Source organism: Zalophus californianus, chromosome 1 (genome assembly GCF_009762305.2).
Source record: "Zalophus californianus isolate mZalCal1 chromosome 1, mZalCal1.pri.v2, whole genome shotgun sequence".
Lineage (NCBI taxonomy): Eukaryota > Metazoa > Chordata > Mammalia > Carnivora > Otariidae > Zalophus > Zalophus californianus.
Genome location: NC_045595.1, coordinates 18580481 through 18593744, shown reverse-complemented (window position 1 = coordinate 18593744; position 13264 = coordinate 18580481). Strand labels below are relative to the sequence as shown.

The 13264-nt window shown below is 48.0% G+C and overlaps 1 protein-coding gene and 1 non-coding gene across 4 annotated transcripts in view; one reads left to right on the top strand and one right to left on the bottom strand.

Moving 5' to 3' along the window:
* Positions 1–12929, bottom strand: part of DAG1 (dystroglycan 1) — a 71196-nt gene extending 58267 nt beyond the window's left edge. The window contains exon 1 of one of the 3 annotated variants that reach the window (XM_027585091.2): positions 12790–12929. The gene's annotated coding sequence lies outside the window, so the exon portion shown is untranslated. The other 2 variants (XM_027585090.2, XM_027585092.2) reach the window with 2 other exon arrangements.
* Positions 3575–3646, top strand: TRNAE-CUC. Its single transcript has one exon. It is a non-coding gene; the product is annotated as a tRNA-Glu (tRNA).
* Positions 12930–13264: the final 335 nt, after the last annotated feature.

The window sequence follows — 13264 nt, the reverse complement described above, 5'->3', positions numbered from 1 at the left end:
ACTTTCGGTGAGGAGACCTCACCTCTTGGGAAGTCATGACCCCAAATACTATGTATGACCAGGCACTATCTGAAAGAAGTTCTCCTTTAGAATTCAATTCCACCTTACAACAAATGCTGGCATTTGCAGTGGGATCTCAGCATGGCAAGTATGTTTTATTCCTTTATTTGATAAAAACAAAATGCCACTCCCAATGCTAAAACAGAAAAAAGAAATGTATCACTCTGCTCTGGCAGAAGGATAAAATGAGCCAGATTTTTTCTCCCTCTAATAAAAGGGAAAAAAGGGGGGGGGGGGTGGCAGAAGAAAGGCAAACACCCAGGGCAGTGCTAGTGCCAGATGCAGCTTTCCTAAGACACTCCCACAGAAGACAAAGAAATCAGACATACTGAAGCATCATGGAAAGAAGGGAATTATTTTACTCAGATAATCAACAACAATTTACAGGACCATTCCAAAGTCTCCCTAATCTGGGTTTTACAGGAACAAATTTCTCAGCAGCAATCCACACAATCATATAGACTTCATGTAGAAAAGCCCTTAGCAAACTTCAAGACGGCCTAATCGGGCCTTTTCCGTCTTCCTGCCACACCAGCTCACTCACCTACTCCTCACAGAACCTACTAAAGCACAACAGCTGACCACACATCTGGCTCCCTGTCTGAAGCTAACACCCTGAAAAAGAAGCAGCTCTGTCTGTCCACTCACCAAAACTGTAAGTACCTCATACTTCTTTTTTCCAGGGACACAATGTCCTGGAGTCAAGAGAACTGCCTGATGGGTCGGGAAGGCAGTCTGATATCAGCGGAGTACCCATATCCAGACAAACCTGTTTTTTAAAAAGCTGAGTCCCTCTGGCTTCCCCTAGCTGGAGAATCATATTCTGGCATTTCATCTTCAACGAGTTCTACAGCTGATGAAGGCTAAAACAAATATTTTCCAGCTTTATTGAGATATAATTGAAGGCCAAAATAAATTTTTTTAAAAATTTAAAGTCTAGGGGTGCCTGGGTGGCTCAGTTGGTTAAGCGACTGCCTTCGGCTCAGGTCATGATCCTGGAGTCCCGGGATCAAGTCCTGCATCGGGCTCCCTGCTTAGCAGGGAGTCTGCTTCTCCCTCTGACCCTCCCCCCTCTCATGTGCTCTATCTCATTCTCTCAAATAAATAAATAAATAAATCTTTAAAAAAAATAAAAATTTAAAGTCTAATTTCACTCACAAATAGATTAATCCTATGCTTCCCAGAGGATTCCAAACATAATTAAAAGGCCTGGAGGGGCTGTCCAGCCTCCTGTGTGACCAGGCACTAAGCCACCCTTGGGAGCAGCAGGCCTGCTTCTCCAAATATGGCCTCAAATCTGCTGCAAGAGTGGGCTCAGACCTGCATAGGGGTCCACAAGAATGTTTATCAAGACGTGACAAAAGAGGGCAGACGTAGGGGCAAACAAAGCATAAGGACTGTCCCTCAGAACAGTCCTGAAAGGCAGGGCCGCATGGAAGGAAGGGACTGTTGGCCGGGCCCTCAGCACCCAGTAACCACAGCAGAAAGGGCAGAGGCCACAGCAGACCTGACACTGCCGTGGACAATGGGCCCCATTCTCCCTGGTAGCTCATGGCAGGAGGGGAGAGGGGAGGCAAGGACATTCCTTCACCCCCTCACACAGAGGGAAAGGGCATTGGGAGCCCAGGGCACCAGACGCCTGTGTAAGAAGAAAATATGAGGAGCCATTTTCCTTTCCAGCTTTCTGAATCAAAAAGAAACCCCTCCTAAAAACAACCTGAAGAGAGGGCGCCTGGGTGGCTCAGTTGGTTAAGCGACTGCCTTCGGCTCAGGTCATGATCCTGGAGTCCCGGGATCGAGTCCCACATCGGGCTCTCCGCTCAGCGGGGAGTCTGCTTCTCCCTCTGACCCTCTTCCCTCTCGTGCTCTCTCTCATTCTCTCTTTCAAATAAATAAATAAATAAATCTTTAAAAAAAAAAAAAAAATCAACCAGAAGAGAGACCTCAAGTGCCATCTGATTAAGGTGGCCTTAGATGGTAAATTAGATGTGGCTTATGTAAGAGTCCCCTCTCTGGTCAGCAGTGCCCAACCAGAAGGGAAAAAAAACTCAGAGCTTTGAGGGGACAAGGCACCCAACAGGCCCTGTCAGCTCAGGGCTGGCAATGCAAGCGGAAGAATCAACTTTTCCTGCTAAGGATTTCTTCCCGGCACCAAGGAACCCAGTCACTTTTTAAAGTACTTGAAAACTGGAGGGGCGCCTGGGTGGCTCAGTTGGTTAAGCGACTTCCTTTGGGATCTGAGTCCCACTGACTGGGATCGAGTCCCACATTGAGCTCCTGGCTCAGCGTGAAGCCTGCTGCTCCCTCTGACCCTCTCCCCTTTCGTGCTGTTTCTTGTTCTCTCTCCCAAATAAATAAATAAAATCTTAAAAAAAATAATAAAGTACTTGAAAACTGTAAAAAGCACATCTTCAGACTGGCAGACACAGTATTTTAAGTCTATACTGTTGACCCTTCTGACAAAATATTGTGATCTTTTCCAGGTAAGCTGGTAGCACAAATCCAGAAGAGAAAGTGAGACAGGAATCCTACTGTTATCTATTTGTGACTTTAATAAATTCTATTTTTAGATCTTTAATGAGCTTCTCTTCTAGTCTCCTCCCACCAAATTTCTCTACTCAGGCAATTCAATCTTCCCAACACTGCTCAGTCTAAAAATATGTAAGACACTTATTCAGGCATGCTTAACGTAACAGGTAGAGCAAAGTTCTCTACACTTCCTCACTTTCCACAAGACTCAGAATGCACCCCTGCTCAAGGGCTACACATCAGACTGGTCTCCATTATTTAAAAATCCAGTAAGCAAGACTCCCTGAGGTCAGGGCAGATCTGATGCAAAGACAACCTACCAGCCCAAACAAGAGTATACACAGGATTTTTACAGTGAGGAGAGATGCATGTTTTATGGAAGCATTCTGTAGTAAAACAAAGGCCCAGAAAATGGATGATGTCCCAGGTTCTGATTAATAGCCAAATTAAAAGGAAATGCTATTTGGGGGCGCCTGGGTGGCTCAGTTGGTTAAGCGACTGCCTTCGGCTCAGGTCATGATCCTGGAGTCCAGGGATCGACTCTCACATCAGGATCCCTGCTCAGCAGGGAGTCTGCTTCTCCCTCTGACCCTCCCCCCTCTCATGTGCTTTCTCTCTCTTTCAAATAAATTAAAAAAAAAAAAATCTTTAAAAAAAAAAGGAAATGCTATTTGGAATTCCATTATTGACTGTATAATTTTTCTTGGCAATAATTGGCTAGACGATCAACCCAGTCCTGGAGAACAATGGAGCTAAGTAAGAGGCATTTATGACAACCAAGGCAAAACTGGTTCATTCTGCTATAGACAGCCTTGGGAATCTTCTTAAGGAATCCCGCATCAACCCCTAGAATGCCTGGGGGTAAATGCTCCCAGCAGAGAGAGAGGTAAAACAGAAACAATTATATCATTTGCAAAAACAAACATCTTCCAAGTCCATTCATCTGCTTCAATACATAGATACCAACTATTAGAAGTCTGGGGGCACCTGGCTGGCTCAGTCAGTAGAGCATGCGACTCTCGATCGCAGGTCGTGAGTTCAAGCCCCATGTTGGGTATAGAACTAATAAAAAAAAATTAAAAATTAAATAAAAAAGAAAGACCTCTGTTAGAAGTGCTTCTTGTTTATATAGATTCCCATACTCCATATACAAAAATTCAACACCCATAGAAATGAAGAGCAAATGCCAAACTGGGGACCAAGCTGGGCACTGACCGTTATTTCCCTGAATACAACACATCCTTCCAAGTGTCTCACTTGTCCTTGAGCTCCCCTCAACTGGCACCCTCCCCTATACTTAGGGTATCCAAGGGCTGTGAATGCCTCAGAAGAATGAATCTGTGGCTACACACTGAGTCTGGGCCTCCGCATGGCTATAAAGATCGCTCTTCCATGCAAGTCACAGAAAAGGGACTAGGGAAAAACATACACCATACTTAAAAATAAAGACCAATACAAACCTGCCTCACTTGACATTATAGGTGTGCTCCTGCAAAACTCTAAGTCACGCCTCACTCTTTTCAAAAGCTTTGGATTTAATATTGTGATAAAAGAGATTATTTAAAAAAAAAACCTTAATGCCCAAAGACGTTAACAGCAACATTATTATTCAAAGAGGAAACAACCATCTAAGAACTAGGGACAGGTTAACCATTAGAAATGTTATATTTCTAGAGGCGCCTGGGTGGCTCAGTCATTAAGTGTCTGCCTTCGGCTCAGGTCATGGTCCCAGGGTCCTGGGATCGAGCCCCGCATCAGGTTCCCTGCTCAGCGGGAAGCCTGCTTCTCTCTCTCCCACTCCCCCTGCTTGTGTTCCCTCTCTCACTGTGACTTTCTCTGTCAAAAAAATAAATAAAATCTTTAAAAAAAAGTTATATTTCTAGAACATAGTTCATGCTATAATGCTAGGAGAAAAGCAGAATAAAAATGAAATCTTTTCTCTAACCTAAACTCAGTAAAAGTGCTGCCCAAGGTCTACTGGAGGACAGCCAGGTCTCAGGGGATAATGGCTGTTCTAGGGAGAACTGGGGATTGAAGGGATGGGTGGAAGAAAGCTTTTCCCTGTATAATCCTTTTGAACTTTCTGAGTTCGTACCATGTGTTGGTATTTCCTATTTAAAGAAAGACTAAGAGCGCCTGGCTGGCTCAGTAGGAAGAACATGGGACTCTTGATCTGGGGGTTTGAGTTCAAGCCCCATGTAGGGCGTAGAGATTATTAAATAAATAAAACTTTTTTAAAAAAGACTAAAAGTGGGAGACAAAGGATTTTTCCTTTCTTTTCATTTTCCAAATTTCTTAAAGATTTTATTTATTTATTTATTTGCGAGAGATAGCAGGGGTAGGAGCAGAGGGGGAGGGAGAGAGACAAGGAGACTCGGTGCCATGCACAGAGCCCCACATGGGGCTCGATCTCAACACACTGAGATCATGGCCTGACTGAAACCAAGAGTTTAACCAACTGAGCCACCAGGGCACCCCCCAAATTTCTTTTTTAAATATATGCATTACTTGATGCAGCTTTTTCCCCACTATAGTGTTTTAAAATTCCATAATCATTTTGCCAAGTATGGAGGTATCCATCATCTTCCTTTTGCAGAAATCTCTCTGAAATTTTCAAATACCTTACCTCACCTCTAGTGCTAGGCTGCTTTAAAAGCCTCATCTTGGGGCACCTGAGTGGCTCAGTCGTTAAGTGCCTGCCTTCGGCTCAGGTCATGATCCCGGGGTCCTGGGATCAAGCCCCACATCGGGCTCCCTGCTCAGCAGGAAGCCTGCTTCTCCCTCTCACACTCCCCCCGCTTGTGTTCCCTCTCTCGCTGTCTGTCAAATAAATAAATAAAATCTTAAATAGATAGATAAATAAATGCGTTATCTTCCTGAAGAGCAAAGGCCCTGCAGGAAAAGAAAGGATCCAGTATTGGTGAATGCCCACAACCAAAACAGAATTACACCAAAGGAAGTGGGGAATACCACTCAGTCTCCAGTCCACACCACCAATGAAAACTAAATGTTTTCTATAGAATTAATCCAGGACCAAAAATTATGAACAATTTCAAAGATAAAAAATAATTCCAGTAGGGGCACCTGGCTGGCTCAGTCAGTAGAGAATGAGACTTTTGATCTCAGGGTCATGAGTTTGAGCCCCATGCTGGGCACAGAGATTACTTAACAAAAAAAAATAATAATAATTTTTTTAAAAATTCTGTGGCACGTGGGTGGCTTAGTAGGTTAAGCGTCTGCCTTCGGTTCAGGTCATGATCCCAGGCTCCTGAGATCCAGCCCTGTGTTGCAGGGAGCCTGCTTCCCCCTCTCCTGCTCCCCCTGCTTGTGCCTGCTCTCTCACTCTCTGTCAAATAAATAAATACGGGGCACCTGGGTGGCTCAGATGGTTAAGCATCTGCCTTCCACTCAGGTCATGATCCCAGGGTCCTAGGATCGAGCCCCACATCGGGCTCCCGGCTCAGCAGGGAGCCTGCTTCTCCCTCTCCCTCTCCCCCTGGCTCATGTTCTATCTGTCTGTCTCAAATGAATAAATAAAATCTTTAAAAAAGCTAAAAATAAATAAATAAAATCTTTTAAAAATATAAATAAATAAATAAAAATTTAAAAATTCCAATATCTATAACTTAGTGATTTTTAACCTCAATGCTATGATGTGTAGGACAAAGACATTCAGTTATAAAAGTGATTTTTTACATTCAGCTGATTGTTCCCACTAGAAGCCTGCTTTTAAAATATAAGTTCAGGGCGCCTGGGTGGCTCAGTTGGTTAAGCGACTGCCTTTGGTTCAGGTCATGATCCTGGAGTCCCGGGATGGAGTCCCACATCAGGCTCCCTGCTCAGCAGGGAGTCTGCTTCTCCCTCTGACCCTCCCCCCCTCTCATGTGCTCTCTCTCATTCTCGCTCTCTCAAATAAATTATTTTAAAAAAATAAATAAAAGTTCAAAAACATTTTAAAATAAATAAAATATAAGTATAAATTGGGGTGCCTGGCTGGCTTAGTCAGTAAAACATGTGGCTCTTGATCTCAGGGTTGTAATTTCAAGTGCTACTTTGGCTGTAGAGATTGCTTAAGCAAATAAACTCAAAAAAATTTATTTTTTTTAAATAAAAGTATAAATTAAGTCACCATACTGCTAAAGTTTCATTCAGATTTACTTCACTACAACAGATAACTCAGAGCAGCTTCATCAACTTAGATACCTTCAGTTTATGATACTGTCCCACTGCGTCCCATCCATCTTCCTACCCAGACAGAGAGCAAAGCTAAGAAAATGCTTAGCTATCAAACCCAAGAAATAGGAAAACAGGAAACCCTATTTATTAAAGCTAAATTAAGCCCTCTGGCTGGTATAATTTTGTAAACTACTCTAAAATCCTATTTATAGAAATTGCTATCTGAGGGGCACCTGGGTGGCTCAGTCGTTGGGCGTCTGCCTTCGGCTCGGGTCGTGATCCCAGGGTCCTGGGATCGAGCCCCACATCAGGCTCCAGCCCCACATCGGGCTCCAGCCCCACATCGGGCTCCCTGCTCAGCGGGAGGCCTGCTTCTCCCTCTCCCACTCCCCAGCTTGTGTTCTTGCTCTCGCTCTCTCTCTCTGTCAAATAGATAAAATCTTAAAAAAAAAAAAAAAAAAGGAATTGCTATCTGAGCAATATTACTAATGATCAGAGTGAAATAGGATGGTCAAAAAGCAAAGCAGGTTATGTGACTTGTAGGAAGACTGCTTTCGATTAGTACCCAAAGGCATGGACACACAAAGACCCACTGGGAAAGGACCAGATTAATCACTTGTATATTCAAAACCACTATCACCTTACTCCAGGCCTGGAGCGTCAACACAGGAAAAGCAGAAAAAGATGGAGGCTTAAGAACCAACAGCACAGGGGCGCCTGGGTGGCTCAGTCTTTTAAGCGTCTGACTTCAGCTCAGGTCATGATCCCAGGGTCCTGGGATCGAGCCCCACATCGGCCTCCCTGCTCCGAGGGAGGCCTGCTTCTCCCTCTCCCACTCCCCCTGCTTGTGTTCCCTCTCTCACTGTGTCTCTCTCTGTCAAATAAATAAATAAAATGTTTAAAAAAAAAAAAAGAACCAACAGCACAGTAACACTGGCAAAGGCACAGAAACACTCTTTAATAGGGAGGAGGAAGAAAACTTACTCCAAAAAAGGATGAAGAAATCCTTGACCAATAGACAGGACACACTGAAGAACACAATACCTCAATTTATTCTTACTTTGAAGTTCCCTTGAGGTTCAATAGCCTCTAGTCCCCATTTGGACCCCTTCAATGTTCAAACCAGCATTTCTTACTTCCCTAATACTCTGGAAGCCTCCAACCTCCAAGCAGTCACACTTCGCAGTGACTCCAATCTAAACAACACACCAGAGAACCTGGATATCGAATCAAACTTCTCCTCACTGACTTCCTGTATAGGCTAGGAAAAAAACTCATAAGGCAGGGCGCATCGGTGGTTCAGTCTGAGCATCCAACTTTTGGTTTCTGCTCAGGTCATGATCTCAGGGTCTTGAGATTCTCTCCCCCTCCATCTGCCCCTCTCCCTCTACTGTGCACACACACGTGCTCTCTCTCTTTCAAATAAGATTTTATTTATTTATATGACAGAGAGAGACACAGCAAGAGAGGGAACACAAGCACAGGGAGTGGGAGAGGGAGAAGCAGGCTTCCCACTGAGCAGGGAGCCCGATGTGGGGCTCCATCCCAGGACTCTGGCATCATGACCTGAGCCGAAAGCAGACACTTAACTGAGCCACCCAGGCGCCCCTACCTCCTTCTTTATACATCCACTTTCTACCTCCTTCAACTGACCCCTGCAACAGACTCAAAACTGGGACACAAGCACTATCCCACTCAGAACTTCCAGGGATACCCCACTGGCCCAGCTGAACCTTTCAAGTCAGCCTTTGCCCCACTTTTCCCAAGGCACTTCCTTTGGCTCTACTCCTTGGTCCTCAGGCATGGCTGGTCTTTCACTCCTCCACCTTTTTCAGCTCACCCAAGGACAGCCCCCCATCTTACCTGCCTGCCACAGACTCAGCCTTCCCCTCATTGTGCAGTCTAGGCGCGCCCTGTTATATTCTGAGTCTCTCAAGTCCTTACCAGTGCTTGGCAGCTGCTGGCTTACATTCCACTGTCACCTCCTGCCCCTTCTATTCAACAGTAGATTCCTGGTGATACCAGCACCATTCAGGTCCCTAATGTCCTGCTGAACTGCCTCGTGTTGAACTTCTTTCTCTCTCCTCACCTCCCCCGCTGACCACTGTCCTTGTTCAGGGCCCCCTATCTCCTTACTGGACCACAGGAGTAACCAACTTGCCTCCAGTCCAGGCTCCACAGTCACAATGGGGGCTTTTTTTTAAATATTTAAAAACAAGTTTTTAAATAAACTTTATGCCCAGCATGGGGATCAAACACAACCTCAAAAGCAAAGAGTCCCATGTTTCACTGATGAGCCAGGCACCCCAGGGTCACTTCTTAAAACCACCACAGCTGTGCTCCAAGACCTTAAACCACCACAGCTGTGCTCCAAGTTCCTTCTGGTTCCAACCCAACCTTCTAGAACATACAGAAAAGGTGCCCTGTCTTCTCTCTCCCCACTCCTTGCCTCTGCTCACTTCTTTTCCTTCCAGAGTTGTGACCTTCCTGCCATCAACTCCTTCACCAATCAAACCACTAACCTTTTTTTTTTTTTTAAGATTTTATTTATTTATTTGACAGAGAGAGAGACAGCGAGAGAGGGAACACAAGCAGGGGGTGGGAGAGGGAGAAGCAGGCTTCCCACAGAGCAGGGAGCCCGATGTGGGACTCGATCCCAGGACCCTGGGACCATGACCTGAGCCGAAGGCAGACGCTTAACGACTGAGCCACCCAGGCGCCCCAAACCACTAACCTTTCTTGAGGGTCCAGCTCAGTTGAAGTCCCACCCTAAAGCCCGCCCTCCCCAGCGTAGGACCCAGGCTCCTTGGCTTACTTCAGCATAGTGCCCAGAGCACCAGCAGAGGTCCCAAGAAAGCTCAAACAAACCCTAGTTTCTGAGAATGGTCCCTCACAGCATGTTCCTGGAATTCTGTGTGGAGTCCCTGATCACTTCTCCCATATTGCCCTGGCATTGTGCCCACCACCAAACATCTGGGCTTGGTCTTCACCAGAGAAGCACCCAACCAAGGCTACCATCATCAGTCTGATTCAACACAAACACAGGTGGGCATAGCCAAATGTTCAACCTGGATTCAAATCCTGACTGCCACATGATGACAGCTGTGTGTCCTTGGGAACATTCCCTCATCTAGGACTCTGCTTCCTCAGTCAATATAAAGGATTCTCATAACCATTAGCAATGATGCACATACCCAGAAACAGAAGGCCCTTGACTGTGGCTGATGTATTTTATCACATCACTGACCTCAGAAAGCAGGAAAGGCTGGAACAACTGTGAGATAAAGTACTGAACATACTCTCATCTGCATCAAGAATGAACACATCTCTTAAAAAAAAAAATGAACACACCTCTACTCTGAGATGGATACAACAGCCCTGCCCAACAGGAAATGCAATGCCTCAAGTTCAAGAGATAAGATTTTTAACAATCAGGGGCGCCTGGGTGGCTCAGTCCTTAAGCATGTGCCTTCCGCTCAGGTCATGATCCAGGGGTCCTGGGATCGAGCCCCACGTTGGGCTCCTGCTTCTCCCTCCCCCACTCCCCCTGCTTGTGTTCCCTCTTGCTGTGTCTCTGTCAAATAAATAAATAAATAATCTTAAAAAAAAAAAGATTTTTAACAATCAAATGCCATGCCTCTTCTTTCCTAAACAATCTCAGTCTAAGTGGCTCCAGGGACCCCCTCTTATCCCACCATTCTCAATGTTTAACAGACACCAGCTAACCTGCAGGAGATATAGTTAAATCCTTGGTCATGCTTAGTCTTCTGACCCACACATTCCTGAATACAGGCTTTTTCTCCCTGCCCCCCCCCAAAACCCCAGCTTGGCATTCCCTTGGCTCAACCTTTTCAGCTTCTCAGCCGGCTCCTCCTCCCTCATCTCTCCTCTACTGGCTGACCTCACAGGCAGAGGTCCTGAACCCCTCCCCTCCTTGACACTACCTATGTGGCCACCAGCAAGATCTCTCTAAACACAAGTCTGGACCCTGCCACTCCACTAGTTTAAAAGGCTTCTCAGGCTTCTTCTGCACCCTGAGGATAAAGTCTGAACTCCCAAGCACAAAGAGAAAGGCCTAGAGATCCCACTCGCCAAGCTGGAGGACTCACAGGTGCTATTTTAGGAGCTCATGTACATGTGGTTCCCTGTGTCCAGACCTTGCTGTCCCCCAGCTAATTCCTGCTGGCCCTGCAAGCCTCGGCTTAGGAATTCCCTCTCCTCAGGCTCCCAAAGCACCATGTGAGCACACTTAGTGGGCAGATACTATCAATCATAGGTTCCTTAATCCCCACTGTCCCTGAAACTGTGTTCCTTAAGGGCAGAACCAGCCTCTTTTACATGGGCACCCTGAACCTACCACAAAATTAGGCAAGTAGTGAAGCCAAATATTCATTAAATGAATGAATGTATTTTGTCAAATCAACTTTTCCAAAAACAGTTAAGACTTGCTTTCTTCCTCTTTCAACCAAGGCTCATATCAACAAGAGCTTTCATGTTCCAACCAGGTGTTTGTTGCCTATATAGTACTGCTTACTCTTCCTTTCATACAGTATCCCACAGGCTTTGAACAGGCTCACACTATGCATCCTACTCTCTCCTCAAATCTGATTTCCCTGAGAAATGGCTCCTCAGCCTCCTTTAAACATGCAGGCCATGAGCTCTTATTCCTTGGCTCCACAGCAAAGTTCAATTCAACTTCTCCATACTCCAACTCCATTTTTATGTCTCCAAGGTTGAATCTTTTTTAAAACAGAGCCATTCCAAAATTGTCTCTGAACACTAACCATAGAACAACCTGATAAAGTTACAATATCCCATCTACACCAGACTCCAAAACACCTGGTAGCACATCCAACTCTTTATCTGGGCTTATGTCCTATAAACACCACCTCCCTGCACTGAGTCTGGGTTCCATGCCAGGAATCGCTTCTCCTCGCTTATTTAGGGAAATAGCAGGCCCGGCTCTTAAGTTAGAACTTTAGGCTATAAACGTGCTGTCCCAGGCTCTAGCTTCCACCAAGGCAAAACTTCATGATCATCATTAAAACTAATTCTGAAGTAAGTCAGTTTACAAACCTAAGAGCTTCACATGTCATAGAGATTAAAATATGCATTTTTAATTAGCACTTGAGTTTGTATGAAATTAACTCGGAATTTTTGGCAGGATTCTAAGCCGAGACAGCATTTTCTCTGGAGACACTTTACACATACACCCGCTGGCCAATCTGGTTTTCCAAACACCAAGTAAAAAGGTGAAAAGGCAGGAGGCTTCCAAAAAAGCTCAAGAGTGTGTGAGTGTGTGTGTGTGGCGGGGGGGGGGGAAGGGGGAAAGGCTCTGAGCAGCGTGTGTGTGTGTGTGTGTGTGTGTGTGTGTGTGTGTGTGTGTGTGTGTGGCGGGGGGGGGGATGACCCCAAGGCTCTGAGCAGCTCAGGTCCCAGAGGCTGCGGCGCCCTTCCACGCCTCCTGCGGGGGTCAATGCCCCATCCTCCGGCTTCCGCCCAACTGGGCCGCGCGACCACCCTCTTTGCAAGCCCAGAGGGCGGCCCAAAGGCCGCACACGCCTGTGACCAACGCGCAGGCCCCGCGTTCCCCGGAGCGCGGGCCGGGCTGAGGCCTGGCCCATCGCCGCGGCGCGGAGACCGGGCCCGGCCGCGGAACGCCCTGAGCCTTCGCCTGAGGGGCCGAGAGGAGGGGGGCGGCTCTCCCCGGGCCGCGCCGCTGCCTCACCCGCAAAGACGTCCACAACCGTGTCCCCCCCCGGGCCAAACCGCGAGCAGCAGCAGGTGTTCCTCGGGAGGCTCGGCTGGCCACGGGTATGGGGGCCTGGGCTGCTAAGCTCGGCGGCAGGGGACGGGCGGCGCACTCACCGAGCGCCGGCGGGCGGGCCGCGGCAGGTGTTTGCTCCTCCCGGCCGCAAGACGCCGCGCCGCCGCCGCCGCCGCCCCGGGGACTCGGCGCCAAGCTGCCGTCGCCGAGCCCGAGGAGTGCTAGCGCCGCACCGCAGCCTCCGCGCGAGCACGTACCGGGCGGTGAGAGGGCGCCGAGCGCGAGGGCGGGGCGCGCGGCCGGAGCCTAGCAACCGCCTGACACGCGAGTGCCGCAACCAATCCCGCCGCCAGCTCCGCGCGGCATCGACCAGCAGTCCGCGCGACGCCCGCTTCTGCCTGCGTCCACCGCCCCGCAGCGCGCCGCACCCGCGCACAGGCCCCGCCTCCATCCGCGCCGCCTTGCTCATTGGCCCGCCACGCCCCCGCCCGAGAAGACACGCCCCACCCTGGAAGCCCCGCCCCGCGGCCGGCCGGGTCCGTCCCCGGGACACGCCCCGGCCCGTCCGGGTTGCCCCAGCCCTTTGGTCTGGTAGTGGGGGGAGGGGCGCCCCGCCGGGAGGGGCGCCCCGCCCAACCTCAGGACTTCGGGCCTCTGAGACTGGTTGCTCCGACCCAGGGTGGTCAGGCTCGAAAACTGGCCCTGCCACAAATGACCACCTATCTTTTGGCC